General features: G+C 46.8%; 1 protein-coding gene and 1 long non-coding RNA gene across 5 annotated transcripts in view; one reads left to right on the forward strand and one right to left on the reverse strand.

Annotated features, from left to right (window-relative positions):
• The window catches only part of ST6GAL1 (ST6 beta-galactoside alpha-2,6-sialyltransferase 1), a 152,921-nt gene that overhangs the window by 25,904 nt on the left and 99,631 nt on the right, over window positions 1-27,386 (forward strand). For 3 of the 4 annotated variants that reach the window (XM_054480236.2, XM_063662501.1, XM_063662503.1), the window contains exon 2: window positions 8,287-8,428. The exons of the other annotated variant lie outside the window; for it this stretch is intronic. The gene's annotated coding sequence lies outside the window, so the exon portion shown is untranslated. The remainder of the gene's footprint in view (window positions 1-8,286; window positions 8,429-27,386) is intronic. 4 annotated transcript variants of the gene reach the window in all.
• Window positions 19,593-22,178, reverse strand: LOC129032641 (uncharacterized). The gene is made up of 4 exons (XR_008501422.2): window positions 22,135-22,178; window positions 21,156-21,216; window positions 20,492-20,562; window positions 19,593-19,652 (listed from the first exon to the last, which is right to left on the reverse strand). It is a non-coding gene; the product is annotated as an uncharacterized LOC129032641 (long non-coding RNA).

Below are 27,386 nucleotides of genomic sequence, written 5' to 3' on the forward strand. Positions count from 1 at the left end.
ATACCAGAGGGAATGAGGGAAAGTCTACATGCTCACCAGCGAGGCCTCTCGCTGCTCCCAGCACTTTTTCTGCTTCTGTCACACAGTGCTGGATACTAGGGTCAGATTCTGCTTTCCCTAGTCACGAGGCTAGAGAAGTCTTTCTGCATAAACTTAACAGCCCAAGAGAAAAAGCCTATAGATATTGATATTTAGGGTGTTCCAAACAAAATGTACAGCTGACTCACAATCACCCTCCCATAAGATCCACCAGTTCAGAAGCACTGATCATGCACACAGAACATCTGGTCAGTTTTTAGTGTCTCACTTTTCAATTTAAAAAGACAGCTAATGATCACCAGATAAAAGTTTGAAACATGAGAAAAAGTTTGAAAAAGTTTGAAACATGAGAAAAGTTTGAAACATGAAGGGCGGAAATTAAAAGAGACAAATAACAACACCACAAACTCACAAGAAATAGAGAAAAGATAGGGAGCAGAAGAAAACTTCACAAAACCTGTAATTACTAGTCTAAGAGAGATAAGATAATATGTTGCATTAATAAAATAAAAGCAATGTGCAACAAAGAGGAGTATTCAGAGACTAAGAAAGAACTTTTGGAAATTAAAAGTGTGATAGAAGAATAAATCAGTAGAGGGTTTGGAATATAGAATTGAAGAAAACTTACGGAACCTTGCAGAAAGTCAAAGAAAGAAAATGTGCTGGGCGCGGTGGCTCATGCCTGTATTCCCAGAACTTTGGGAGGCCACGGTGAGTGGATCATTTGAACCCAGGAGTTTGAGACCAGCCTGGCCACATGGCGAAACCCCACCTCTACTCAAAAATACAAAAATTAGCCAGACATGGTGGTGCATGCCTATAGTTCCAGCAACTTGGGAGGCTGAGATGGGAGGATCACTTGAGCCAAGGAGGTTGAGATTGCAGTGAGCTGAGGTTGTACTACTGCACTCCAGCCTGGGCAACAGAGTGGGACCCTGTCCCTCCCGCCTAAAAGAAAAGAAAAGAAAAATAAGAAAGGATTATTCTAAGAAGCCCAACATCAGAATAGTAAGACTTGCAGAAAAAGAGAATAGAGACAATGAAAGGGAAAATTTATTAAAGAAATAATACAAGAAAAGCTTTGAGAACTGAAGGACATTGAAAGGCCCACTTGAGTACCTGGGGCTATGACTTGAAAAAAAGACATACACCAGAAGAAAAGCTTCTTGACAGGAGAAAATCCTCCCCCCAACCAAATGGACTATATATAAGAATAGAAATATGATGACATCATCTGTCTCTACAGAAGCTAGGAGACAATGAAGCCATTCCTTAAATTCTGAGAGGCTAGTATTTCCAACTGAGAAATTAGATCCTGACAAATTATTAATCAAATATGAGGGTGGAATAATGGCATTTCAGGTATGAAAGGTCTCAATGATTTTATCTCCCACACAGCCTTTTTTGAGGAATTTATGATGCATTTGTTTCTCCAAAACTAGAGAGTAAACTAAGAATAAATGGGATCTTCCTTTAAGCACAGAAAGCAACCACTTCAGGTTGAAGGAGGAGGATGGAAGGTTCCAGAAGGGAGATTTTTAAGAATTAAAAAAAGAAAAGATTAGTACATAATGGTATATTTAGTGTACTGTGATGAGTTTTATAGTTTTGTTGGAATGTTGAGGGCTGAATTCGTGACAAGTACATAGAAAGTTAAGCAAACAAACAAATGAGGCAATAATGGACTCTACAAATGGCAACTAAGAAATATACATGAAAGGAATTAATTGTAACACCACACATGGCTCAGCTATGAACAATGATTTATCTGGTTATAATAATGTAACTTAATAATTACTTGACAAAATAATGTAACTTAATAACATAGCTATTAGTGTTGACTTAATAAAAAATGGTATAACTATTGGGAGAATGTGGGACAGGAGAGGTGGTATATGGAATGGTGGTAAGGAGCTAAATCCTTATTTTCTATAATAGGAAGTCAATGAATAATATCTAATATTGAAAAAAATCCAGAGCCATATAAGCGTGCTATTTAGATACACTGAGATGACTCTGGAAATAGATACAGGAATTGAAAGACAGAATTAGGGATATGGAGGGGTGGGGCAGGGCCTGCTGTTTCTCCTTACAGCCTTGCAGTACCACTGGACCTTAAAAATCATTGGTGTGTGTTGCTTTAATTTAAAAAAGGGCTCACCGTGCTGGGTGCTGTGGCTCATGCCCGTAATCCCAGTAATTTGGGAGGCCGAGGCTGGTGGATCACTTGAGGTCAGGAGTTCGAGACCAGCCTGGCCAACATGGTGAAACCCTGTCTCTACCAAAAATATCAAAAATGAGCCAGGTATGGTGGCATGCACCTGTAATCCCAGCTACTCGGGAGGCTGAGGCAGGAGAATCGCTTGAACGTGGGAGGCGGAGGTTGCGGTAAGCAGAGATTGTGCCACTGCACTCCAGCCAGGGTGACAGAGCGAGACTCCATCTCAAAAAAAAAAAAAAAAAAATTAATTAAATAAATAAATAAATTAAATAAAATAAGTTAAAAAGGGCTCAGTGTCTCCCCCTGTATCCAGATTGGCACCTAAAATAGGCACCCAATCAAAGCTGAATGATTGTTTGCTGTAGAGAACGTATTAACAACACAATCAAATAAATGTGCAGAGGCACCCTCCTTTGGAAATTTTGCATATGGCAATGGCAGAAGAGCTTCCCTTTTCTGGTTCTGTAAATGCAGACACCATTTCTCTTTTTGTCAGAGCTCACCCATGTACTCAGTGTACAACTCATACTTAGTTTCAGCTCTTTGCTGGAATCTCTTGGCCTAGCACTAGAGGGAAGATAAAGAAAAGCCCCTGGGAGGCAGCTGTGGGAGGCAGCTTTGTGTGTGGAACTCTGGCTTAGTCACTTACCTGCTTTGTGCCTGTGCTGGTCACCAAAGCTCTTGTCACCTCATCAGAAAATGGAGAAGACACTCCTCGCTTCATAGGATTGTGTGAAGAATAAATGTATAACTTAGTACATAAAGCACCTGGCACACAGTAGTTGCTAAAAAAAAAAATTGAAATTAAAAATAAAGGAACATTTATGGTGAATATTATTAGGTCTAGGACAGGAGCCCCGTAATGTTGGATCTGGGCTCCCCATATGAACCATCAAGAAGGGATGTGAGCCCTGGGAGAGGAAGAGGGGGACAGAAATAATCTGGGAAGTCTCCTTATCTTAGCAGACATTCTTACTATGTTTTGGGTGCAGTGTCTTCTGATTTGACTGCTGTGTTCAGCAGATTTGTAGAGACCCAGATCCTGGAATGTTTTATGCACAAGGATCAATAAAAGCTCTTAGCTTATTTAGCTTCCATATTCAAACATAATCAAAACCATTGCTCTCATCTCAGACAATGTGGAAGAATGGCTCCAGGGTTAAAAGGGTTATCTCACCCTAAGGCTCCTGTGTGCTGAGTGGGGATGGCTCCTTGAAGCCAGGGGCTTGAGGCCACAGCCTTACTCCTGTGACAGGTGAACCCATTCTCTGAGTCAACACAGAGCTCTCGAGCAATGGTTCTGCTTTGAGGGGCTGGGCCATGAAATTCTTGGCTCAATTTATGAACTTCTTTGGGTTCCTTGGTTCCTGATGAGCTCTCCAAATCCTGGTTCTGGGTCTGTGGTTGGTGCCTCACACATTGTACACTTACTTGAAGGAAACATTTGCTGGAGGCAAGAAGGAGTCACTGCGCCCAAGGCAGCCTCTCATTTAGCCACCCTCCTCCTTAGAATCATCTTCTGTGTCATCTAGATGCTTCTGGGTCTAAGGGCAGAGGAGAAAGGGGATTGGCTGAGCTGCTGCCAGGGGCTCTAGAGTTGGGGGACAGTGCAGTAAGGGCTGCCCCAAGAGATAAAACAGAGAACAGGCCCTGAGCAGAAGGAAGGAGTTGAGCACAATCTTGGCTGACTGGGCCTCGAGTGGAAAGTAGAGAGACCAAATCTGGATGTCAGGCCCAGTGACCCTTGTGGGATAGGAGGGAGGTCAGAGAGCAGAACTTGTGGTGACAGATTACAGAGGGTTGTGGATTAAGTGGAAACTCTATTAAAACGGCCAGGAAGCACGTGAGTAGATAGGAGGCTTGGGGACCCTATGATCAGCTGAATCTGCAGTGCTGAGTATGGTGATAGGAGGAAGTTATATAATCTACTTAATAGAAAAAAAAAAAAAAACTTTAGAATTTAAAATAGAAGAGTCATCCAACTACACTTTAGCAATCTAGCACGGTCCTGTCAGTAGATTTTTGTTTCGTTTTGTTTTCTGTTTTTTTTGTTTTTTTTTTTTAATTTTTTTTATCTTTTTTTATTTTGAGTTGGTACCTGCCTACCCTAGAGGCCCACGATCACTAGACTCACTACATACCTGCTGTCCTGGGCCTGCCTGGTGTCCTGTCTACCTCTCCCAGGGCCTCTGCCCTGCTCTCTTTGTAGGCCAGCTTCCTCTCCTTCCATAGAGCCTCTGTAGCACCATCACTCTCTGTCTCGCTCTGTCTCCCAGGCTGGAGTGCAATGGCACGATCTCGCCTCACTGCAACCTCTACCTCCCAGGCTCAAGGGATTCTCCTGCCTCGGCCTTCTGAGTAGCAGGGATTGCAGGTGCCCACCACCACGCCTGGCTAATTTTTGTATTTTTAGTAGAGGCGGGGTTTCACCATGTTGGCCACGCTGGTCTTAAACTCCTGATCTCAGGTGATCCACTCACCTCGGCCTCGGCCTCCCTAAGCGCTGGGATTACAGGCATGAGCCACTGCGCCTGGCCCCTTCCAGTAGATTTTGATTATCTATCAAAAACTCAGCTACAAACTTGAGAAAAAAGTTTTTTTAAAAAAAATAGGCTTTTGAGTGCTTACAATGGATGGCCCAAGCCCTGCCCAAGACGTGCACTAGGTCATAGGGGAGCCCCCAGTCTCACTTACAGCCCCCTTAGGCTTCAGGAGCCAGAGCCAGCTGGGACCCCAGAGCCCATTTAAACAAAGCTCTTGCACAAGATGAAGAAATCCAGGCCCATTTTAACTTTTTTCCTGTCCGGGCCTCACAGGCTGGGTTACTTGCAGCACCTGCCCTCAGTACCAGGCCTCTAGTTTGCATAGATTTGCTGTGTTGAGCAGAGCTGGAAATAAGTCCTGCTCTTTCTGTTCTGATTTCCCAGCCCAAGATTGCTGCAGCCTCAGGGCCTTGGAGAGATCGTTTTACGTGGAACAATTTGGTTGCAAGAAACAGAGACATCCTCCCAAATTGAAGGGGGTCAGGGAGTGCGTGCAGGAGTAAGAAGTATGTACACACGAGCCTCACGGTCACTAGACTCACTACATACCTGCTGTCCTGGGCCTGCCTGGTGTCCTGTCCACCTCTCCCAGGGCCTCTGCCCTGCTCTCTTTGTAGGCCAGCTTCCTCTCCTTCCTTCCATAGAGCCCCTGTAGCTCCATCATTTGATCTTTTTTTTTTTTTTTTTTTGAGATAGAGTCTCACTGTGTCGCCCAGTCTGAAGTGCAGTGACTTGATCTCGGCTCACTGCAACTTCCACCTCCCAGGTTCAAGCAGTTCTCCTGCCTTGGCCTCCTAGAAACTGGGATTACAGGTGCACGCCACCGTGCCTGGCTTATTTTTGTGTTTTTAGCAGAGACAGGGTTTCACCATGTTGACCAAGCTGGTCTTGAACTCCTGACCTCAGATGATCCTCCCGCCTTGGCCTCCCAAAGTGCTGGGATTACAGGCATGAGCCTCTGCGCCCGGCCCCATCACTTGATCTTGTGCATGGCATTTGCTTGTCATGGTTCCACCACTACCTTTCCCTTAACTCTAGGGTCTACCACCAGCTGACTAGAGTCTTTTTTCACAGTTGCAATTTTGAAAGTGTCAGATTGGCCCAGCTTCCCTATGTACGGATGAATTGTCTTTAAGTCAGAGTTCTACCCTTTGTGCATCAGGGGAAGTCCAGGTGAATGAGTAAATGGGGTAGGGGCAGGGTGAGCAGGTAGAATGACTTGCCTAAATATTGGAGATCTGCAAATCATTTTCCAAAGGACTTAAGAAGCACAAAAGGAATCCCCCATTCCCTCATGAATCTGCAGATTGCTATGGCTGGGGTGTAGGGTGTGTGAGAGTGGCAGGGCATGGGGCTGGTCAGCTGGAAAGGGGCATGAGACAGGTCCCCAAGGCTTTTGCCTGGGTCACAGGGCTGACAAACCTAGTTGTCCGTGTAGGTGAATTCTCCATCTCTCACTGAAAGTTTGGCCTGGAGTGAAAGGAAGGATACAAGAGGCTGGCTAGGGAGAGATGGAGAGTGGAGTCTTCCTTCCTGTTAAGGAGGCAGAGCAGTCAGCCCAGTAGTGCCCACCCTACCTCCACCCCAGGAGCACTTTGCTCTTGTTCCCCCAGGAGGGCTCCTTGTGGGTGGCTCCTAGCTGACCCTAGCTCAGCTGTTTGCCTGTAAAGACCTCTTCCCTGACTGCTCTCATTTCCCCACAGTGACTCTGGCTCCTGATGTTTTGTTGGCATTAATTATAAACAGCAGCAAAGTGCCCGAAGCCTCAAGCAACTTGTTCTTTTTCCATCTCACCAGATGCCTTTGTTGTTTGCCCTGTTCTGTCCGGAATCTTTGTGAGGTCTTGACGTTACCACCCATCACATTGCTCACTTCAGCTCCAGTTCTGTCCATCAGCGTCTCCCGTCTCATGGGATGACTCTTGTTTCTCTTTGTATCTAAGGGTTTCTTTCCCCCGGACACCGTCCTTGTGTATCTGTCACTCCCCTGTCCCTCCACTGGTTTCTCTTTCTCTCCTTACGAATTGTCATTCATGTACCCCTCTTTCCCAAGCTTGATTAGCAGAGTTCATTTAGCATAATGGGTCTTATCTTAGGCTGGGGCTGAGCTGAGTGTGAGCATGAAAAATGAGAAGTCAGACTTTGAGAACTCCACCTTCGTTCCCACTAGAAATGGTTACACCAGGTGAACGAGGATATGTGGGTGAGGGAGGGGCTTGGGGGAGAGAGGAGTGTTAGGGGAGTGGGTACATTTCTCCATTGCGGGGAGCAGTTTCTGTGGTACCAGTAGTCCTGAAGGTAGCATGCCAAGACTGTTCAGAAGCCTGAAGAATTTGGAAGCTCTTTGACCCAGCACAATTTTATTCCTAAGACTGTGTCTGAAGAAAATAATCATGGGCTCCCTGGAAGATTTTGTTTCCAACACTATTTGCCATTAGCCAAAAACAAAACAAAACAAAAGGTTGGAGATGACTTAAATGTCCAGCCTTTGAGGGTTGGGTACAATTTATGGTACAGCTATGTGGGGTACTATACATGGCTAATTGGAGATCCTTGGGTACATATATATTATGTAGCCATTAAAATGATGCTGCTGAAGATTACTTAACTGACACAGCACTTACTAAACCATGCCTAGCTTTATTACATCTTTATAAAAAAATCTGAAAAATAAAAACAAGAAACAGGCAGAGTATGTTATCTTTAGTTATCTTGGATGAAGAAAGAATGTGTACATTTTGTCCTTTTCATTTAATTATATTTTCTAAAATTTTTAGATTGAACATACTTTTTTTGACACAAGGAAAAACAATTACTTTAAAAACAAATGCTCTCTATTCAGACAACTATAATAATATATGGGTTGAAAATTTAGGATCAGTTATGCATGCTTCCAAAATGAATTAGAAATTAAATTCACTTAAAGAAAAATTTTTTTTTTTGAGACGGAGTTTCGCTCTTGTTGTCCAGGCTGGAGTGCAATGGCGCGATCTTGGCTCACTGCAACCTCCGCCTCCCGGGTTCAAGCAATGCTCCTGCCTCAGCCTCCCAAGTAGCTGGGGTTACAGGCGTGAATTCACATTTGTAACAGCATAAACAACATACTATAGGTCAAAGGAGACTGTGAACAAGCTTGATGTAGTAGTTGATTGAAATCCATTGTCCGCAGGCCTTCTCTAAACACGAGACTTGGGCCCAATCTGTAGCTTTCTAACCCTTGCTTTTTCTTACCACAAGTAGTGAGTAGCACAAGGATTCCATGACTGTAGTAGAGTTTGCTTTGCCTAATCTGCAACTCACTCTCAAATTGTACAGCCCCAGAGGGATGAGTCTGGGTGAACATGTAGCTCGTTTAGGTCCTGGAAAGGAGGCTGGCTGCCCCAGAGCTGACAGTGCGAGGAGCAAAGACACTTTCCTCCTGAATGTATTAACGTATGTGCTTCTGGTGAAACTTTGCTTTGTTGTTGTTTTTCACCCCCTGCAGGCAAGGGGAGAGCCAGTTGTGCAGAGCCCTGCAGCCAGCAGTCCAGGGAGAAGTGGTGAATGTCATGGAGCCCAGCTGAAATGGACTGGCCCCCTTGAACCTGTCCCAAGCCCTGGTGCCAGGTGTCCATCCCAGTGCTGAGGTAAGACCCCTTGAAGCCCAGCCTGAGGAAGAGAAGACACAATGCCTTTTTTTGCAGGGGCAGGAGGCAAAGGGCCTTCTCAGGAAAGAAGGAGCAGTTAGTTGTTTCTGGTTCAGTCAGACCATCTGCTTCAGCCTCAGCCCATGTGGAGGCAAGGTCAGTTGGTGGCCAAAGAGGCTTCTGGTTTGTCAGAGCAGGTCTTTGGAATCTTGGTGGGAGTTGTATTTTCTCAGTTGCTGGTGAAATTTGAATTCCCAAGGGAATACATTTATCCTCCAGGTAAGACTGCACCGGATTCAGGTGAATGCTTAACTTAAGTATACCTCCTCTGCTCTGCAAGGGAGCTCTTGGGAAACACACACACGCACACACACATGCGCGTGCCGCGCTCTCTCTCTTTCAACCCAAGGATGACAGAGTGACACATTATGCAGAGAGGTTATCCCAAAACATTCTGGGAAGCTCACTAAAAATTGATTTTAATTACCTAGATATGTTCTGATTATAAAGGTAATATGTGCTTATAGGATGATTGGAAAATTCTGTTGTGGAAGAAAATACAATATATCTGAAACCCTGCCCCTGTTAACAATCCTCCAGTTGGTATTCTATTAAGGTTACTCTTTAAGCTTCCATAGGATGTTGATTTTTCCTGTGTGGAGGTAGAAAGGTGAGGCAGAAGGAAAACTTGTCCCTAATCTGGAAACTCTGTTTCCCAATTTTTATACATTCAAGAATTTTGCAAACTGCTTGTTAAAAACGATTAAAAACAATGGGTGGCTTGAAACTGACCACGATGGGGAAACTTATGCCATGGAAATGAGCAAGTGCTACAACCCAGGGCTTTTTTGTTTTGGAAATTCCGATTAGATAAGCAAGCTGCTGGTTTCAGGGCTTACCCTACCCCAGGCTGTGGGGCATCCGGCAAATCACTTCCCCTATGCATTCCTTCATTTCCTCACCTGTGAACGGTAGGTGCCCAGTAACACGAGTTGCGTGAATAAATGAAAGTGAGGTTTCCATCATTATTTCATACAACAATCGTGAGGGTCCCATAAAATAATGAAAACAGAAATGTTTTGCATACAGTGAGCCTCCCTGCCCCTGTGGAGAGGGGCTTAGTTGACTGGGCAACCTTTGGTTTAGTGGTAGAAGTTGGCTGCATTTCCCCCTTTGGCTCTTGCTCCTTGGGGAGCCTTCGGATTACTGACACCCTTTTATAAAGGCAGATGAAAACCCACCATTTACTGGCCAACATCTGGGGCACATTTCCTTCCCGGAAAAGTCAAGAAGTTGGTCAGAGAAGTGTGAAAAGGGAGCCTCAGCAATGCAGGATGTAAGAGCCAGAACTGAAATCAGAGCTTTTGACTCATAATCTCTAATGCGGGTGTGGGGGACTTCCTGCCAAATGTGAAATTGCAACAAAAGCCTCTTTCTTCAAAGCCCTGCTGTTGCAGCAGATTAGAGCTAATAAATTAGCATAATGAAGTCCCAGCCTCTGTCCCCCTCCCTCTGCTTCCTGAATCTCTTCATGTGTCCCAAAGGAGGGATAGGGAGCGGGTGGGACATCCGTTAAGCACCAGTTTATCTTTGTAAAATTGTAGGTTCAGAAAATTATAAAGGTGGTAAGGCCTACAGAGTCCATCTGGTCCCACACCCTCGTTTTAAGAACCCCAGGCCACTGAGCTGGTGATTACCAGTGCCTGAGGCGAAAGTATGTACTCCTGGGAGGAAGGGAGCTCAGGTTGAGGGGTGGAGGATAGAGCGCTGCTCAGGAGGCCGCCTCTTCACAGAGCTTACATATAACTGGCAGGGAACGTGGTGGGTGGTCTCCAGGTGCCAGCCCTGCCTCTTCCCTTCCTAGTCCTTCCCCTGTATCTGAAATCCTAGTGTACTTCCTGAGGTGCCTCTCTAGTGTGTTTGGACTTAAGGCCATCAGAGGCCTGGTTTTCTGGTCAGCAAAATCAACTAAGATCTTATTTTTTATTTTTTTGGGACAGAGTGTCGCTCTGTTGCGCAGGCTGCAGTACAGTGGTGCGATCTCAGCTCACTGCAACCTCCGCCTCCCAGGTTTAAGTGATTCTCCTGCCTCAGCCTCCCGAGTAGCTGGGATTATAGGCATGTGCCACCACGCTGGCTAATTATTTTGTATTTTTAGTAGGGACGGGGTTTCACCATGCTGGTCAGGCTGGTCTTGAACTCCTGACCTCAGGTAATCTGCCTGCCTAGGCCTCCCAACTTGCTGGGATTACAGGTATGAGCCATCGTGCCCGACCTAACTAAGATCTTTTTCTGAGAACCTTTAGGTCTATTTATGACAAAGGGAAGGAAGGGAAGAGGCTGTTGATTGAGCTCATGATGGTTCCCGGCACAGTGTTTTGTGATCTGTCTACATTATCTCATTTAATTCTGCAATGAGCTAACAAGGTATCTGTCCCATGTCACGGATGTGGAAATTGGGTCTCACAGAGGTGAAGAGACTTCTGCAAGATCTCACAGCTCATAAGCAAAAGAGATACACTAAGGCTGTCTGTGACCTCCACAGCTTCTCAAAGCTAGTGAGTGCTCTTTATGGCAAGCACTTGCCCATGTGGTAGTTCCAAAATCCAGTTCTGACACACAGAGTCTCTCCCGTCGGGGAATATCATTCCATCTCGGAAGCTCTGTGAACAGCTGCAGCTCAAAGTGCTTGGAGCTTTGGAAAATGCTGCACTGTTCCTTTCAAACCCCAAGGGCTCTTCCTTGTAGAGTAAGATAGCACCAGAGCTGGAAGCATTTATAGAGTGCTATAGTGTAGTCCTCTCATTCAGCTGATGCCCCAGGAGGTGAGGCCCAGTGGTGCTGGGCCCCCAGATCTCCCCGCCTGTTAGAAGCAACGGGCGTGTCAGTCTCTGGACTCTCAGAACTGTTTCCCGGGGAGCGCACAAAGACAGATATGCTTGCTTTTCTTCTGCAACTCGGGAAGAGATTATTCCTCTGGCTAGAGGGACTTAATTCAGTTCCACAGATACTTACTGAAAGCCTACTATGTGCCCTGCCAAATATCTCAGCTTGTTTGGGCAAGAAACTCTGGCCCACACTTGGACATACAGATCTGACAGGGACAAGAGGAGGAGCTTCCATACTTCAAGGCTGTTTAGTACCTTCTTTTTCCATCCGTTCTGTCACCACTCATGTCCAGCCTTTCCTTCAAGAACTCTAAAGGAGAAATTATGTCTCAAGTAGCTGTGTGTCCAGGGTTTCCAGACTCCTGAAGAGCTGTTTTTTTGTTTGTTTGTTTTTTAGATGGTGTCTCGCTCTGTTGCCCAGGCTGGAGTGCAGTGGCACAATCTCAGCTCACTGCAACCTCCGCCTCCTGGGTTCAAGCGAGTCTCCTACTTCAGCCTCCCAAGTAGCTGAGATTACAGGCGCCTGCCACCACACCCAGCTAATTTTTGTATTTTTAGTAGAGACGGGGTTTCGCCATGTTGGCCAGGCTGGTCTCGAACTCCTGACCTCAGGTGATCCACACGGCTCAGCCTCCCAAAGTGCCGGGATTACAGGTGTGAGCCACTGTGCCTAGCCCGAACACAGTTTTAAGCACCTAACTTGCTAACTGGGGAACAAACCAGCAGATGGGGGAGGAAGATACTTGCTGAGGGACAGGGCTGAGGGGAGGAGGCAGAGTGGCAGAGGGAGTGATTTGGGGAGGCACTGCTAAGTGGAGGTGGTGCCCTGCCTTCAGCTTTGGCTCAGCAGGGCACTCAGAACATGAATTAGAGCCGAAAGAGCTCCTTGGAAGGCTCGATCGTTAGCCATCATGTCTTTCACTTAAGGAAATGGAGGCCCAGAAAGGGGAAGGGTGTTATTTGCAGCATGAGAGGAACTGGAGTCTGTTCTGCTGACTGTCTGGTCAGGTCCTTGACACAAAACCGCCTTGGCAGTAGAGGCCAGGGTGTCCTGGGAGCAGGCACAGCCCACTTCCTGCCTTAGCCCATCTGGCCCAGGATGGGCTGGCTTTGGCTGTTGGAGGTATTTGTGGCAGTGGCAATCCAAAAGAGAGAGGGTGTCATTTTAGTGATGCCAGAGATCTCCTGCAGCCCCAGCCCCTCATTCTCATTTGGAGCCTTCTTAGAGGTCTTGCTTAGGCCGGGGAGTTACGGCCTGTGGCTTCAGGTTGGGAATTTGACACTGTAGAAAGGCATCACAGTACGGAGAAAAGTGGCCCAGCTTTGAAGCCATTTGACTTGGGTCTGAGCCTGATTTGACCATAGCTGCATGACCTCCCGGCTTTCTGATCCAGTTTCATCATCTGTAGAATTGGCCGAATAATACCTACCTTAAGTGAAGATGAATAATTATTTATATAAAGTTTTTTTTCCCCACAAAGTAGATGCCTATTAGATGGTACCCATTAATCTTCTTTTATATACCCTTATTGAGGTGTAATTGACAGACAAAACCCTGCACGTACTTAAATTGTACAACTTGGTGAGTTTTGACTTATGTGTACAGTCATAAAACTATTCCCACAATTAAGTTAATGAACATAACGATTACCCCAAAAGTGTCCTTCCGAGCTTTATCCCTCCCTCCTGCCGCCTTCCATCTCCTGCCCTCCATCCCCAGGCAACCCCTAGACTAAGCCGCTTTCTCACACTATAGATTCGTTTGCATTTTCTGGAACTTTATGTAAATGGAATTATACAGCATGCATTTTCTTTTCATTCAGCATAATTATTTTGCTGTTCCTCAATGTGTGTATCAGTAGTCCTAGTTGTGGATATACCACAATTTATTTATCCATTTACCTGTTGACACAAATTTAGATTGTTTCAAATTTTGGACTATTAAAATAAAGCCATTAGAATCATTTGTGGAAAAAAAATGTTGTGGGGACATAAGTATTTATTTCTCATGAGTAATCTCCTAAGAGTAGAATGGCTGGGTCATGTGGTGGGCGTTTGTTTAACTTTTAAAGAAGCTGCTAAACTGTTGCCTAGAGCACGGGTACCATTTTATATCACCACCAGCTGTGTACTAGAATTCCAGGCACTTCACTTCCTTGCCAGCACTTGGTATGATCTATCTTTTTCTTTTTCTTTTTTTCTTTTCTTTCTTTCTTTTTTTTTTTTTTTTTTGAGAGACAGAGTCTCACTCTGTCGCCCAGGCTGGAATGCAGTGGCACAATCTCAGCTCACTGCAACCTCCGCCTCTGGGGTTCAAGTGATTCTCCTGCCTCAGCCTCCCGAGTGGCTGGGATTACAGGCACCTGCCACCATGCCTGGCCTATTTTTGTATTTTTAGTAGAGATGGGGTTTCACCATGTTAGCCAGGCTGGTGTTGAACTCCTGACCTCAAATGATCTGCCCGCCTCAGCCCCACAAAGTGCTGGGATTACAGGCGTGAGCCATAGCGCGTAGCCCATCTTTTTCGTTTTAATAGGTGTATGGTGATATCTCATTGTGCTTTTTTGTGCATTCCCATAAACACTAATGATATTGAGCTTCATTTTTAATATGCTTTGTTTGCCACCTGGATGGCTCCTCTGGTGAAATGTTTAGATTTTTTTACCCATTTAAAGAAAATTGAGTTGTTTGTCTTCTTATGATTAGGTTTCCTTATATATTCTACAGATAAGTCCTTTATTGGATATGCTTTGCAAAATTGTTCTCTAATTCTGCGGCTTGTACATGACAGGAGATGGAAGCAAGTAAACTAATTATTGCAAGTCAGTTGAATAAGTGCTGTGCACAGGAAGTGCAGAGGAAGAGCGGTGATCTCAGGATGGGAAGTCAAGGAAGCTTCCTTAAGGAGAAGCTATATGAATTGGATCTTAAAGGAAATGAAGTTACCTAGGTGAGGGAAGGGTAGCCTCAGTAGAAGTCTGTATGTGCAAAGGCATGGAAATATGAAATGTTGTGGTACACACAGTACTATGAATAATTTGACCTGGTTGGAACACCAGGATTTTGGAGCGAAGAGTCTGAACTGGAATCCCAGTTTTCTTACTGGCTGTGTGCCTTTTCTTTTTATTTAACTTTTTATTTGGAAACAATTGTAGATGCACAGGAAGTTGAAAAGATAGTACAGAGACTCCTGGTGCATCCTTCATTTAGTTTCTTGTTTCTTCTTACATAATTATAGTACCATATGAAAACCAGGCATCTGAGATTGATACAACGTGTGTGTATAGTTTGTGTCATTTTCTCTTGTGTGTAGGTTAGTATAGGCATCGCTAGAATCAAGATAGAGAACTATTTCTTTTTCTTTTTCTTTTCTTTTTTTTTTTTGACACAGAGTCTCACTCTGTCACCCAGGCTGGAGTGCAGTGGCGCGATCTCAGCTCACTGCAACCACCGCCTCCCAGGTTCAAGCAGTTCTTCTGCCTCAGCCTCCCGAGTAGCTGGGTTTATAGGCACCCGCCACCACGCCCGGCAAATTTTTTTTTTTTTTTTTTTTTTAGTAGAGACAAGGTTTCACTGTGTTAGCCAGGATGGTCTCTATCTCTTGATCTCGTGATCCGCCCGCCTCAGCCTCCCAAAGTGCTGGGATTACAGATGTGAGCCACCACGCCCGGTGGATACAGAACTATTTTATCATCAAAAAGGTCTTCCTTGTGCTGACCCTTTTTTGTCACCCTGCCCCCACCTCTGTTTTTCACTTCTATAATTTTTCCTTTTGAGAATATTCTCTAAATAGGATCATACAATATACAGCCTTTTGAGGTTGGCTTTTTTGCACTCATCATAATGACCTTCAGATCTACTACAATTGTTGAATTTTTTTTTTATGAAGTATTTATTGCTCATTCTTGGGTGTTTCTCGGAGAGGGGGATATGGCAGGGTCATAGGATAATAGTGGAGAGAAGGTCAGCAGATAAACACATGAACAAAGGTCTCTGGTTTTCCGAGGCAGAGGACCCTGCGGCCTTCTGCAGTGTTTGTGTCCCTGGGTACTTGAGATTAGGGAGTGGTGATGACTCTTAAAGAGCATGCTGCCTTCAAGCATCTGTTTAACAAAGCACATCTTGCACCGCCCTTAATCCATTTAACCCTGAGTTGACACAGCACGTGTTTCAGAGAGCGCGGGGCTGGGGGAAAGGCCATAGATCAACAGCATCCCAAGGCAGAAGAATTTCTCCTAGTGAGAACAAAATGGAGTCTCCTATGCCCACCTCTTTCTACACAGACACAGCAACAATCTGATCTCTCCTTCCTTTCTCCACATTTCCCCCCTTCTTTTCAACAAAACCGCCATCGTCCTCATGGCCCGCTCCCGATGGTTGCTGTCTCTTCGGAGCTTGTTGGGTACACCTCCCAGACAGGGCGGCTGGGCAGAGGCGCTCCTCACTTCCCAGACGGGGTGGCCGGGCAGAGGCGCTCCTCATATCCCAGACGGGGCAGCCCGGCAGAGGCGCTCCTCACATCCCAGACGATGGGCGGCCGGGCAGAGGCGCTCCTCACTTCCTCCCAGATGGGGTGGCGGCCGGGCAGAAGCACTCCTCACCTCCCAGACGGGGCGGCCGGGCAGAGGCGCTCCTCACTGTCCAGACGGGGCGGCCGGGTAGAGGCGCTCCTCACTTCCCAGACGGGGTGGCCGGGCAGAGGCGCTCCTCACTTCCTCCCAGATGGGGCGGCCGGGCAGAGGAGCTCCTCACTGTGCAGATGGGGCGGCCGGGCAGAGGCACTCCTCACTTCCCTGACGGGGCGGCCGGGTAGAGGCGCTCCTCACTTCCTCCCAGACAGGGTGGCGGCCGGGCAGAGGCGCTCCTCACATCCCAGACGATGGGCGGCCGGGCAGAGACACTCCTCGCTTCCTATATGGGATGGCGGCTGGGCAGAGGCGCTCCTCACTTCCCAGACGGGGCAGTTGGGCAGAGGGGCTCCTCACTTCCTAGACGGGGTGGCGGCGGGGCAGAAGCTGTAGTCTTACCACTTTAGGAGGCCAAGGCAGGCGGCTGGGAGGTGGAGGTTGTAGCGAGCGGAGATCACGCCACTTCACTCCAGACTGAGCAACATTGAGCATTGAGTGAGCGAGACTCCGTCTGCAATCCCAGCACCTCCGGAGGCCGAGGCGGGCAGATCACTCGAGGCCAGGAGCTGGAGACCAGCCTGGTCAACACGGCGAAACCCCGTCTCCACCAAAAATACAAAAACCAGTCAGGCGTGGCGGCACGCGCCTGCAATCCCAGGCACCCGGCAGGCCGAGGCGGCAGAATCACAGGAGCCCGAGGCAGGGAGGTTGCAGCGAGCCGAGATCACGGCAGTACAGTCCAGCTTTGGCAACAGAGGGAGACCGAAAAAAGGAGAGGGAGACCGGAGACGGGGAGGGGGAGGGGGAGGGAGAATTGTTGAATTTATCAATAGTTTGCTCTTTTTGTTAAATTACCGAATAGTATTCCATGGTATGCATGTATCACAGTTTAACTGTTTGCCTGTGGAAGGGCATTTTGGTTAATTTCAGTTTTTGGCTATTACAAGTTAAGCTGCTATGAACAATTGTGTTCTGATTTTTGTGTGGACGTAAATTTTTGCTTCTCTGATATAAATGCCGAGGAGTTCAATTGCTAAGTTGCATGGTGAGCATATTATTTTGTTTTTGAAGAAACGGCCAAACCATTTCCTAGAGTGGCTGTATCACTTTACATTCCCACCAGCAGCATAATCCACTGCCTCCACATGCTTGCCAGCATTTGATGTTGTCACTTTTTCTCAACTTTAGCTGTTCCCTTTTTTTTGGACACGGAGTTTCACTCTTGTCATCCAGCCTGGAGTGCAGTGGCGCTATCTTGGCTCACTGCAACCTCCACCTCCCGGGTTCAAGCGATTCTTCTGCCTCAGCCTCCCGAGTAGCTGGAATTACAGGTGTGCGCCACCACGCCTGGCTAATTTTTTTGTATTTTTAGTAGAGACGGGGTTTCGCCATGTTGGCCAGTCTGGTCTCGAACTCCTGACCTCAGGTGATCCGTGTGCCTCGGCCTCCCGAAGTGCTGGGATTATAGGCGTGAGCCACTGTGCCCGGCCAACTTTAGCTGTTTTAATAGACGTATAGTTATATCTTATTGTGGTCTTAATTTGTGTTTCCCTAACAGCTGGTTGTGTGCCTCTCTTTCTGCTCCCCCAGTCTGGCTGTCTGAATCTAGACCACAGCCTGTATTCCTTAAGTGTTGGAAGCAAGAGGATTTGGTGCTAACAAACCCCCTCCCATCATTTTCAGAGCTGCCCCAGAAATTTGACTTCCTTGTTCTTCAGCCCAGTTCACCAGTTATAGGAAATCTTTCGTCATTGTCCTGGGTGGCCCATGAAAAGTGATATTTTATAGAGCTGTGTATTTTTCCAGGGAGGATTGTTTTTGTTCACAGATGAGCAAACATCCTGTAAGTGCTGATTTTTTACTGTGCTTTCCACCCTGTTCCTCCCTGGTGCCAGCGTGCCAACATCTCTACTTACTGGCAGCCTAGTTGAAGAAACCTCAAGAGTTGGCCCAGGAGGACTGTTTTCTCAGTGTTTAGAGATCATACAGTGCCAAGGGCAGCTGCCATGGCCTCAAGCCTTCCCTAGTTCAGCATCTTCTACTCTTTCCTCTTACAGATGGAGAGGCAACTTCAATGCACTGGGGAAAGAAACGAACGATGACAGTGAATGATGATATTGCACTTCTTGTGGACCAGGCTCTAAGTGTTTTATGTATATTAATTCACTTAATCCCCATGACAACCCTAAGAATTGGATACAATTTATAACTCCATTTTATAAATGAGGAAACAGGCATAGAGAGGTCTCATAGGTAGTAAGTTGGAATTTGAACCTGGGGAGTATGACACCCGCGTCTATCCTCTTAGTCGTTATGCTATGCTACCTGCTGCTTTCTTTCTTTCTTTTTTTTTTTTTGAGATGGGGTCTCACTCTGACACCGAGGCTGGAGTGCGCCTGGGAGGAATGTTGTCTCACTACAACCTCCGCCTCCCAGGTTCAAGCGATTCTCATGTCTCAGCCTCCCAAGTAGCTGGGACTACAGGCACGAGCCACCATGCCCAGCTAATTTTTTTGTGTTTTTAGTAGAGACAGGGTTTTGCCATGTTGACCAGGCTGGTCTCGAACTCCTGACCTCCCGTGATCTGCCCGCCCCGGCCTCCCAAAGTGTTAGGATTACAGGCATGAGCCACCATGCCCGGCCACTGCTTGTTACTATGTGTACATTACCTGCACTAGGGTGGATAGAACCTCATGTGGCACACACATGATGCCACGTAACACGGCTCATGTGTTCACAGTGCCCAGCACAGAAGCATGCACATAGTAGGTGTTTATTTAAAAAGTTGATTGAATGCTGAATGACTGAGTGGGCACTCTTCACTGACGAACTGGGGTAAAGCACATACTCCCTGTTTGATTTCAGTGTAGCACTGCCCTATAGCTGGGCAGACACCTTGGTGTCTCCCCTTAGGAGTATGTGGGAAGAAGAGGATTTGCCATGAGCTTTCTCTGGGACAGGAGCAGTTTGGGATGTTGAGATGGGAAATGGAGTATTGAGAAGTGAGTGTATTTCCGGGGGGAATGGAGAGGTCTTTGGACACCTGCATTGGCCATGGGCTGCCCAGGTGTGAGTGGGCTCAGGCTGTGGATCACCGCTGGGAAGATACTCTTCTATTTATTTATTTGTTTATTATTTTTATTTTTGAGGTGGAGTTTTGCTCTTGTTGTCCAGGCTGGAGTGCAATGGTACAATCTCAGCTCACTGCAACCTCCGCCTCACGGGTTCAAGTGATTCTCCCACCTCAGCCTCCTGAGTAGCTGGGATTGCAGGCGCCCGCCATCACGCCCAACTAATTTTTATATTTTTAGTAGAGACAGGGTTTCACCATGTTAGTCAGGCTGGTCTTGAACTCCTGACCTCATGTGATCTGCCCATCTTGGCCTCCCAAAGTGCTGGGATTACAGGCATGAGCCACTGCGCCCGGCCCTCTTCCATTTTCTGAGTCTGCTGTGCACTCAGGGCCGGCTCACATACACTGCAGGAAGAGGCTGGAGGAGGATGACACAGGGGACTGGACCTTGGAAGATAGCACATGATTGCACTGGCCCTCAGATTTTCAACCCCCTGCCTGTGCAGCGGTAACCTTGACTGCATTGTAGGGACTCCCATCCACTTCATGTCACCCTTGCCCATCAGGGGTGTCTGGGAAAGAGGTTTCTAGCCTGACGGTTCTGAGTTCCAGTTGCAACGCCTCAGTTGCCTCACCTGTAGACAGAGCAATAATAATAGCTGGTTTATAGATTGTCGTGATGGCAAAGTGAAGAAGTGTCTTAGGGAGTGTTGACTCCCTCTCCTAACTCTTTGCCTCTCCTCCTCTCCTGGAGGCCCTCTTCATGAACACCCAGCTGTAGGGCAGTGCTGCACTGAAAGAAAACAGGGACATGTGCCTTACCCAAGTTCAGTCAGTGAAAAGTGTCCATTCACTCATTCAGCATTCAATCGACTTTTTTTTTTTTTGAATTTTGCAACTGTATGTTTATTTTTGTCATATTTTTCTAAATCTCTTTAGGATATAACAAACTATTTTTTAAATTAATTAATTAATTAATTATTATTATACTTCAGGTTTTAGGGTACATGTGCGCAACGTGCAGGTTTGTTACATATGTATACATGTGCCATGCTGGTGCACTGCACCCACTAACTCGTCATCTAGCATTAGGTATATCTCCCAGTGCTATCCCTCCCCCCTCCCCCCACCCCACAACAGTCCCCAGAGTGTGATGTTCCCCTTCCTGTGTCCATGTGTTCTCATTGTTCAATTCCCACCTATGAGTGAGAATATGCGGTGTTTGTTTTTTTGTTCTTGTGATAGTTTACTGAGAACGATGATTTCCAATTTCATCCATGTCCCTACAAAGGACATGAACTCATCATTTTTTATGGCTGCATAGTATTCCATGGTGTATATGTGCCACATTTTCTTAATCCAGTCTATCCTTGTTGGACATTTGGGTTGGTTCCAAGTCTTTGCTATTGTGAATAGTGCCGCAATAAACATACGTGTGCGTGTGTCTCAATCGACTTTTTAAATGAACACTTACTGTGTGCTTGCTTCTGTGCTGGGCACTATGAACACATGAGCCATGGCACTTGACCTCCTGTAGCATGTGGTCTAAAGAGAGAGAGACAAATGCTAATTAAATAGTAACAATCAAATGTGAAACCATGAGTTGTGGGGGTTGCTGTGGAGGAAGCTCTGTGGTGCTGCGTGAATGAACCATAGCCTGGGAAGCCAGTGGATACTTCCTCAGGAAAGTGATTTCAACCTGAGGTTTGACTGTCTAGCTTTGGGCCACTGGAGAGGCCAATGTGGAAGATTCAGTAGGATCAGTCCACTTCATGCTACATCCTGACTATAGGCTGACCAGGCGCCTGGCCACCCCAGGGCCCTCACCTCCCCCTCCAACAGCCTAGACTGCTCCGTGAGATTACCCATATCCAACCATTCACAGGTGCTGCGGATACTGCAGGAACCCGAGACTGAGCTTGGATCCCACACCTTACAGACCTGGAGCATCTTTTCTGTTGTTTATTTTTGGGTTAGCTCATAACTCAGTTTATCACTCAGCCGAACAGAGTGAGACACCATGGTGGTTTTGATCATCATACAGATATTTAAAGACAACTTTATTGAGGTACAGTTTATATTCCATGAAATCAACCCATGTTAAGTATACAATTCAGTGATTTTTTTAGTAAACTTACTGAGCTGTGCGGTTGTCGCCACAATCCAGTTATAGAACATTTCCGTCGTCGGTGGGGTCAGCTGTAGATGCAAAAGATGGGAGAATTATTTGTGTTTTTATGGAATTAGTTCTGTGCTCCCAGCAGGAAGATCTCATTAATTAATTAATTAATTCAATTAGTATTTACTGAGAGCCTGGTTGGGGGGGCACAGCAGGGCTGGGTGCAAAAGGGAATAAAGAAATAAACAAGTGGTGGGGGCTGCTTCACTGTGGCTGATGAGCTTCCCGCTGAAGATACGCTGTTAAGTGTAGCCTAACTTGCCTACTCAGATGGGGTTCATGGCAGCTGCAGGGGAAGTTTCTGCTTTCTACCCTGTAGCTCTTATTTGAAGGCAAGGCAAACGCCTTCTTTTGCAATACCTGGTATTGCAGTGAATTATTGACTGAGCAGACAGAGAGACGTGTGCTCGCCAACATCTACACATAGCTCCGGGCTTTGGCAGGCCTGGATGCAGGATCTTGGAAAAGAGGAGAGTGGGTGTGCTGTTTACAGTGCAAAGATTTGACAGGTGAAATTGGGGCGAGGGTGCGCTGAGGGAGGAAAGGAGTGCAGGCAAAGTCAGGGCCGGTGGCCAGGGTGAATCCAGGGAAGTGGGTGCCTGTGTGCACGGTGGGTGTTGCTTGGAGGCTGGGGAGTGTGTGGGAGTATGGCCTTGTATACTAGACCGAGGCATTTGCACTTAATGGAGTAAACATGGAAGATGCAATTTCAGTGTCTGAGGAGGAGCTTAATGATTCAGAGCTGGACTTCAGGAGATTAATCTTTTGTAAGGAGATAAGCGGGGGATGGGTTGGGAGACTGTTGTGAGGGTCCTAGTATTAGATGATGTGGACTTGACTTAGACAGGGGCAGTGAGGCAAGGAAAGAAGAAGTGCATGGGAGAGAAAGTTCTGCCAGGTGATGGGGAGTGATTCTTCTCTGTCCCTGAGGTCCGTACCTGCCTGGCCATCTGCCTCTTGCCGTTCAACCAGTCTCCCTCTGCCTGTCCACAACCGGAGCTTCCCCACAGCGTGTTCTCCCATGGCGTCTTTGTACTCTCCCATTCACTTCTTCCCTCTTGTTCTACTTCTCTTGCCCAGGAGGAAGGAGAGGATCCAGCGAAAGACATGGAGAGAAACAGAACACGGTACCCGTGAAAGGCAGTGCCAGGGCAGGCAGTGGAGAGAGACTTCCAGAGAGGGTGGCTGGCTGTGCCAAATGCCACAGAAGTGAGTGAGGCTGGCACTGAAGGAGGTCTGGGGGACTCAGGATTGGGACTAGGGTGAGACCTTCCTTACCTCATCCCAATCCTGGCCCTGGGGGGGAACTGGGGACCTCGGAGAAAGCATTAGTTTACAACAAACTGGACCAAGTGTGGGACTGTTTCTTCCGAGGACAGCCTCCCAGCCTCCCATAGGAAACTGCCTGAAACTGCTCGGGACCCACTGGTCTCCTTCTTCCCCACCCCAAGACAACCCCTCAGGGTCTCCATGGGCTTGCTAGAGTTCCTCCACACAGTTTCAAGACCACAGATCAAACTCACCTCCCCGCATCCTACCACAGAGAATTCTGAGACCCAGCAAAGTACCTGACTTGTCCAAGGTCATCCAGTGAGGTGTGACCTTGTGGGTCTTCCTTTGCTTTCCTTTGATTTATCATCTTCAGTTGGTTTACGCTCCCCTTTTATTCACCTCCCCCTAACCTTCCCCTCCTCCATAAGAATTGGAAATAGAGAGTTGATAGTCGAGGTCTGATTTATAGCTGAAGATTGAGGTCAAATTTGTAGCTGAAGATTGAAGTCCATTTATTGAGTGCCTACTTCTACCAAGCATTGTTTTAGAGGTGTTTACATACATCATTTCATTTAATTCTTTTTTTTAATTTGAGATAGCATCTTGCTCTGTTGCCTAGGCTGGAGTGCAGTGGCACTATCTCGGCTTACTGCAACCTCCATCTGCCGGGTTCAAGCGATTCTCCTGCTTCAGCCTCCCACGTAGCTGGCCGGCTATTTTTTTACATTTTTGGTAGAGACAGGGTTTCACCATGTTGGCCAGGCTGGCCTCGACCTCCTGACCTCAAGTGATCCACCTAGTTTGGCTTCCCAAAGTGCTGGGATTACAGGCATGAGCCACTGTGCCTGGCCTTAATTCTTATAAGACCCTTTCAAAGTAGGTGTCATTACCCGATTTTCCTGATGAAGAAATAGAGGCTCCTAGAGACCGAATGGCTTGCTTACCTTTGTATAGTTACTAACTGGTGCTGCTGGTTTATATTCTCTCCCCACACATGTATTTCTTCAGTCACTCATATTTACTGAGTGCTTTAATGCCAGGCAGGCACTGTTTTAGGTGCTGATACAATATGAATAAAGGACACAAAAATCCTGCCAAGACCTTCTCCATTTGTCACTTGCTTGCCAGAGGAGTTCGGCTTGTTCTTTATAAAGTCTGCTGTGCTAGATGTCTCAGGGCTGGGTATAGCAGCTGCTGTGTTTATTGGCCATTGCTGAGAAGAAATTCATGGCCCGATTTGCTCCTCAGCCAGCAAGGCATATGGACTTCTTTCTGTCTGCTCCCGGGGGTCTCTGAAGCTTTCTGCTGAAACTGCCCCAGGCGAGGTAGTTTATTCTGTAAGGAGTGTGACTGTGGCTGCCTCCCCCACGGCTTCTCCCCCATTTCTTTGCTTTGATCACCAGCGGTTTCCCTTAGCCACCACCACGAGCAGAACCCTGATTTAGTTCCACGATTTAGCCCTGATAAAGGCGAGCTATTTTGGCTTGCTCTGCCCTAAGCCCCAGTGAGAATTTGGACTCAGTGTTTTCACTTGTCATTTTAGACTGTTTGCCAGAGTTTGCGGAAAAAGGCCTGTATTATTAATGCCCTTGCCGGGAACAGCTGCACCCTGCCAGGTTGTCATCTGAGACCTCTGAAAAGCTCCGAGCTACAAGGCCCACAGCTCTCCTGGGCCCACTGGGTCAGGTGGGAAATGTGATCCCACAGAAACTGCAGGCAGCCAACGAGGGCGGAAAGCAACTTGGAAGGAACCGGTCAGAGTCTCACGCAGGAGACACAGCCGTCCTGGGAGCGTCTCAGGAGGGTAATTCCATCCCGTGCCTCCAGGGGCCTGTTGTATTTGAAGATCTTTTAGCCTGAGGGATTTTATCACATCATGTAAAAGACACATAAGATAAAAATGAAGATATTAATAATCAGTTTAATAATATTTAGAGAGCCATTATTCCTTATAGTGGTCACTATCCTCATCACTTGAAATAGTTTTAATTTTCAGAACAAGCCTTTGAAGTGAATGGGACTTGTTACTGCCATTTAATAGATAAGAAAACAGTCTCGGCCGGGCGTAGTGGCTCACGCCTGTAATCCCAGCACTTTGGGAGGCCAAGGTGGGAGCATCACCTGAGGTCAGGAGTTTGAGACCAGCCTGGCCGTGGTGAAGCCCCATCTTTACTAAAAATACAAAAATTAGCCAGGCGTGGTGGCGCACACCTGTAATCCCAGCTACTTGGGAGGCTGAGGCTAGAGAATCGCTTGAACCTGGGAGGCGGAGGTTGCAGTGAGCTGAGATCATGCCACTGCACTCCAGCCTGGGTGACAGAGTGAGACTCCGTCTCAAAAAAAAAAAAATAAATAAATAAAAATAAAAGTAAAAAGAAAAAACGGTCTCAGAGAGGTTAAGGGAATTACCCAAGGTTATGCCAGGTAGTAAAGGGTAGAGGTGGAATTTGAGCATAGTCTATCTAGCTGGAAGCTCATGCTCCTTTCAGGATGTTGTGAGTCCCTAGACTCATCATACTTCTCTGACTCCTCCTCAGTTTATCTGTGCAGTTGGTTCCCACTCCTCTCTCTCCACGTTACTCTGTTAACAGCTTCTGGAGCCTGGTGTTCCAGGAGGGACTTGACCAGAGTTCACTATCTGCTGAGCCAGGGGTTAGCTGGGTGGATGGTGGGGCTGCAGGCCAGACCCAGGAGCCAGAAAAGATGGTCTCTGGCACCCTGTCCTTTATTCACGGAAATGGCCCCTCTTCACCTCTTCATGCTCCATCAAAGCTCCTTTTTAGTGCTGGGAGCGCACCACGGAGTTTAGAGAAAACAATCTAATAATGTTATTTGCTTGCTTAGAAAACCTCCACCAGTCCCAGTCGCTTGCAGGATAAATTGGGACTAGAAATACCTCTGTCTGGAGCAGATGTCCTGTTGAAGACCATTTCTCATCACTGCAGCCCTTATACCCTGTCTCACCTCACAGCTTCTCCCTATCCCTGAACACAATGGGCCGCTTTCATGATTGAGCCTTTGCACTGCTATTCTCTGTTGGGCATGCCTTGCTCTGCTTGGTGAACTCCTATTCAAACTTCAAAACCCAGGATGAACTTTACCTTTTCTGACTTCTTACTTCCTCTAGTAGAGATGGCACCACCTCCTCGGCCCTTGGTTTTTAATGTTTTACATGATTTTCCACCCACTAGTTTATGGTCTTTCTCTAAGACCTCAGCAGCAGGAGCTGGGCCCCATTTATTTCTGTATCGTCTATATTTGGGGCATATTTGTGTGAACAAATGAATGAGGGCTCATTATAAAACAAACTGTATATAAAGTATGAGTCACAGGTGGCCCCACTTTAACTGAAATGTTAGATTAGGTTGGGGGAATTCAGAGAAAGGAGAGATGATACCCTGAGGCCTAGTGTTATTGATTAGTTGACCCGTGAGCTATGCACTCTGCCTGAGGCATTACTGCAAATGAGCCTAGGACCTAGTGAGAGAAGGTCCCAGGGGTGAAGTAACAGTGGGAGGCCTTACAATTGGGAAGTGAAGCTTAGGTCTTCCCTGTTCTCCAGGCCAGACTCAAACTCTGTGCCTGATCTGCCTCCCAGGAGAGGAACTCCTTGGGCAGACCTGGAGAAAAAGTGGGGATTTTGGATGGTCCCCAGTGGAGGGTAGGGGTGTGTATTGTGCAGAAGAGGAGTCAAAACAGAGACAGGAGGAAGTCCAAGACAAACTTTCCTTCCTTAATACATGGTGCTCGGGGGCATCCTTCTGGCTGTAGCATCTGTGTAATAGCTGCTCCTAAGAATGCAACATGAGCTGAATTCAAACATGAATTTGGAGCCAGTACCTGAATATGTGGGTTGTTCTATGCCACCGGGCCCCCTGCCCTTTTAATTTCTCCTTCCCCGGCTGCCAAGGCTTCTGAGAAGTTGCTGTGTAGGCGCTTAATGCTTCGGAGATGGTCAGGTGTGAGTTTAAATCCTGGTCTCGGGCACTTTAATTGCTAATTGTGTAGCACTGAGCAAAAATAATAGGGATGCAGCTTTTATAGCGCCATTCAGGTCAGTGATGTTGGTGATACTGTTGAGCGCTTACTATGTGCCAGGCATTATGCTAAGTGGTTGATGACCATTATCTCATTTATTCCTCCGTATACCCTACAGGCAGACGCTGTCATCATTCTGAAATTCCAGATATATAACTGAGGTTCAGAGAGGTTAAGTAAGTTGCCTGAAGCCATAAAACAAACGATGATGGAATCAGATCATGGACCCTGATATGTCACACCTTAACCATTGTGCCATTGGTCTACAATTTGCCTGATCCTAAGAATCACCTGAGACTCTTGTTAAAAGAGCAATTCCCAGGCCCTGTCTCAGATTCTGATTCAGCCCAGCTGGGGTGGAGCCTGGGGAGCAGTGGATGCAATGGGCACCCTGGATGGTAATAGGATCTGGCAAGTTTAAGAAACACTACATTGTGCCTTCCTGCCTGTAAGGTGTGGCTCATGGTTGGCCCTCAAGAAATGTTAGCTGTTAGTATTATAATATAAGTGGATTGAAAGGACAGCTTATTGTGAAAGAATGTACATCTTTAAAAAGCTTATTAGTCCTGACACTAGATTTTAAAGATAGAAGTCGGACGGGCGCGGTGGCTCACACCTGTAATCCCAGGACTTTTGGAGGCCAAGGCAGGTGGATCACGAGATCAAGAGATCGAGACCATCCTGGCCAACATGGTGAAACCCATTCTCTACTAAAATTACAAAAAAAAAAAAAAAAAAAAAAATTAGCCAGGCAAGGTGGCAAGTGCCTGTAGTCCCAGCTATTAGGGAGGCTGAGGCAGGAAAATCACTTGAACCTGGGAGGCAGAGGTTGCAGTGAGGATCATGCCACTGCACACCAGCCTGGGTGACAGAGAGACTC

This window comes from Pongo pygmaeus, chromosome 2 (genome assembly GCF_028885625.2).
Source record: "Pongo pygmaeus isolate AG05252 chromosome 2, NHGRI_mPonPyg2-v2.0_pri, whole genome shotgun sequence".
Classification (NCBI taxonomy): domain Eukaryota; kingdom Metazoa; phylum Chordata; class Mammalia; order Primates; family Hominidae; genus Pongo; species Pongo pygmaeus.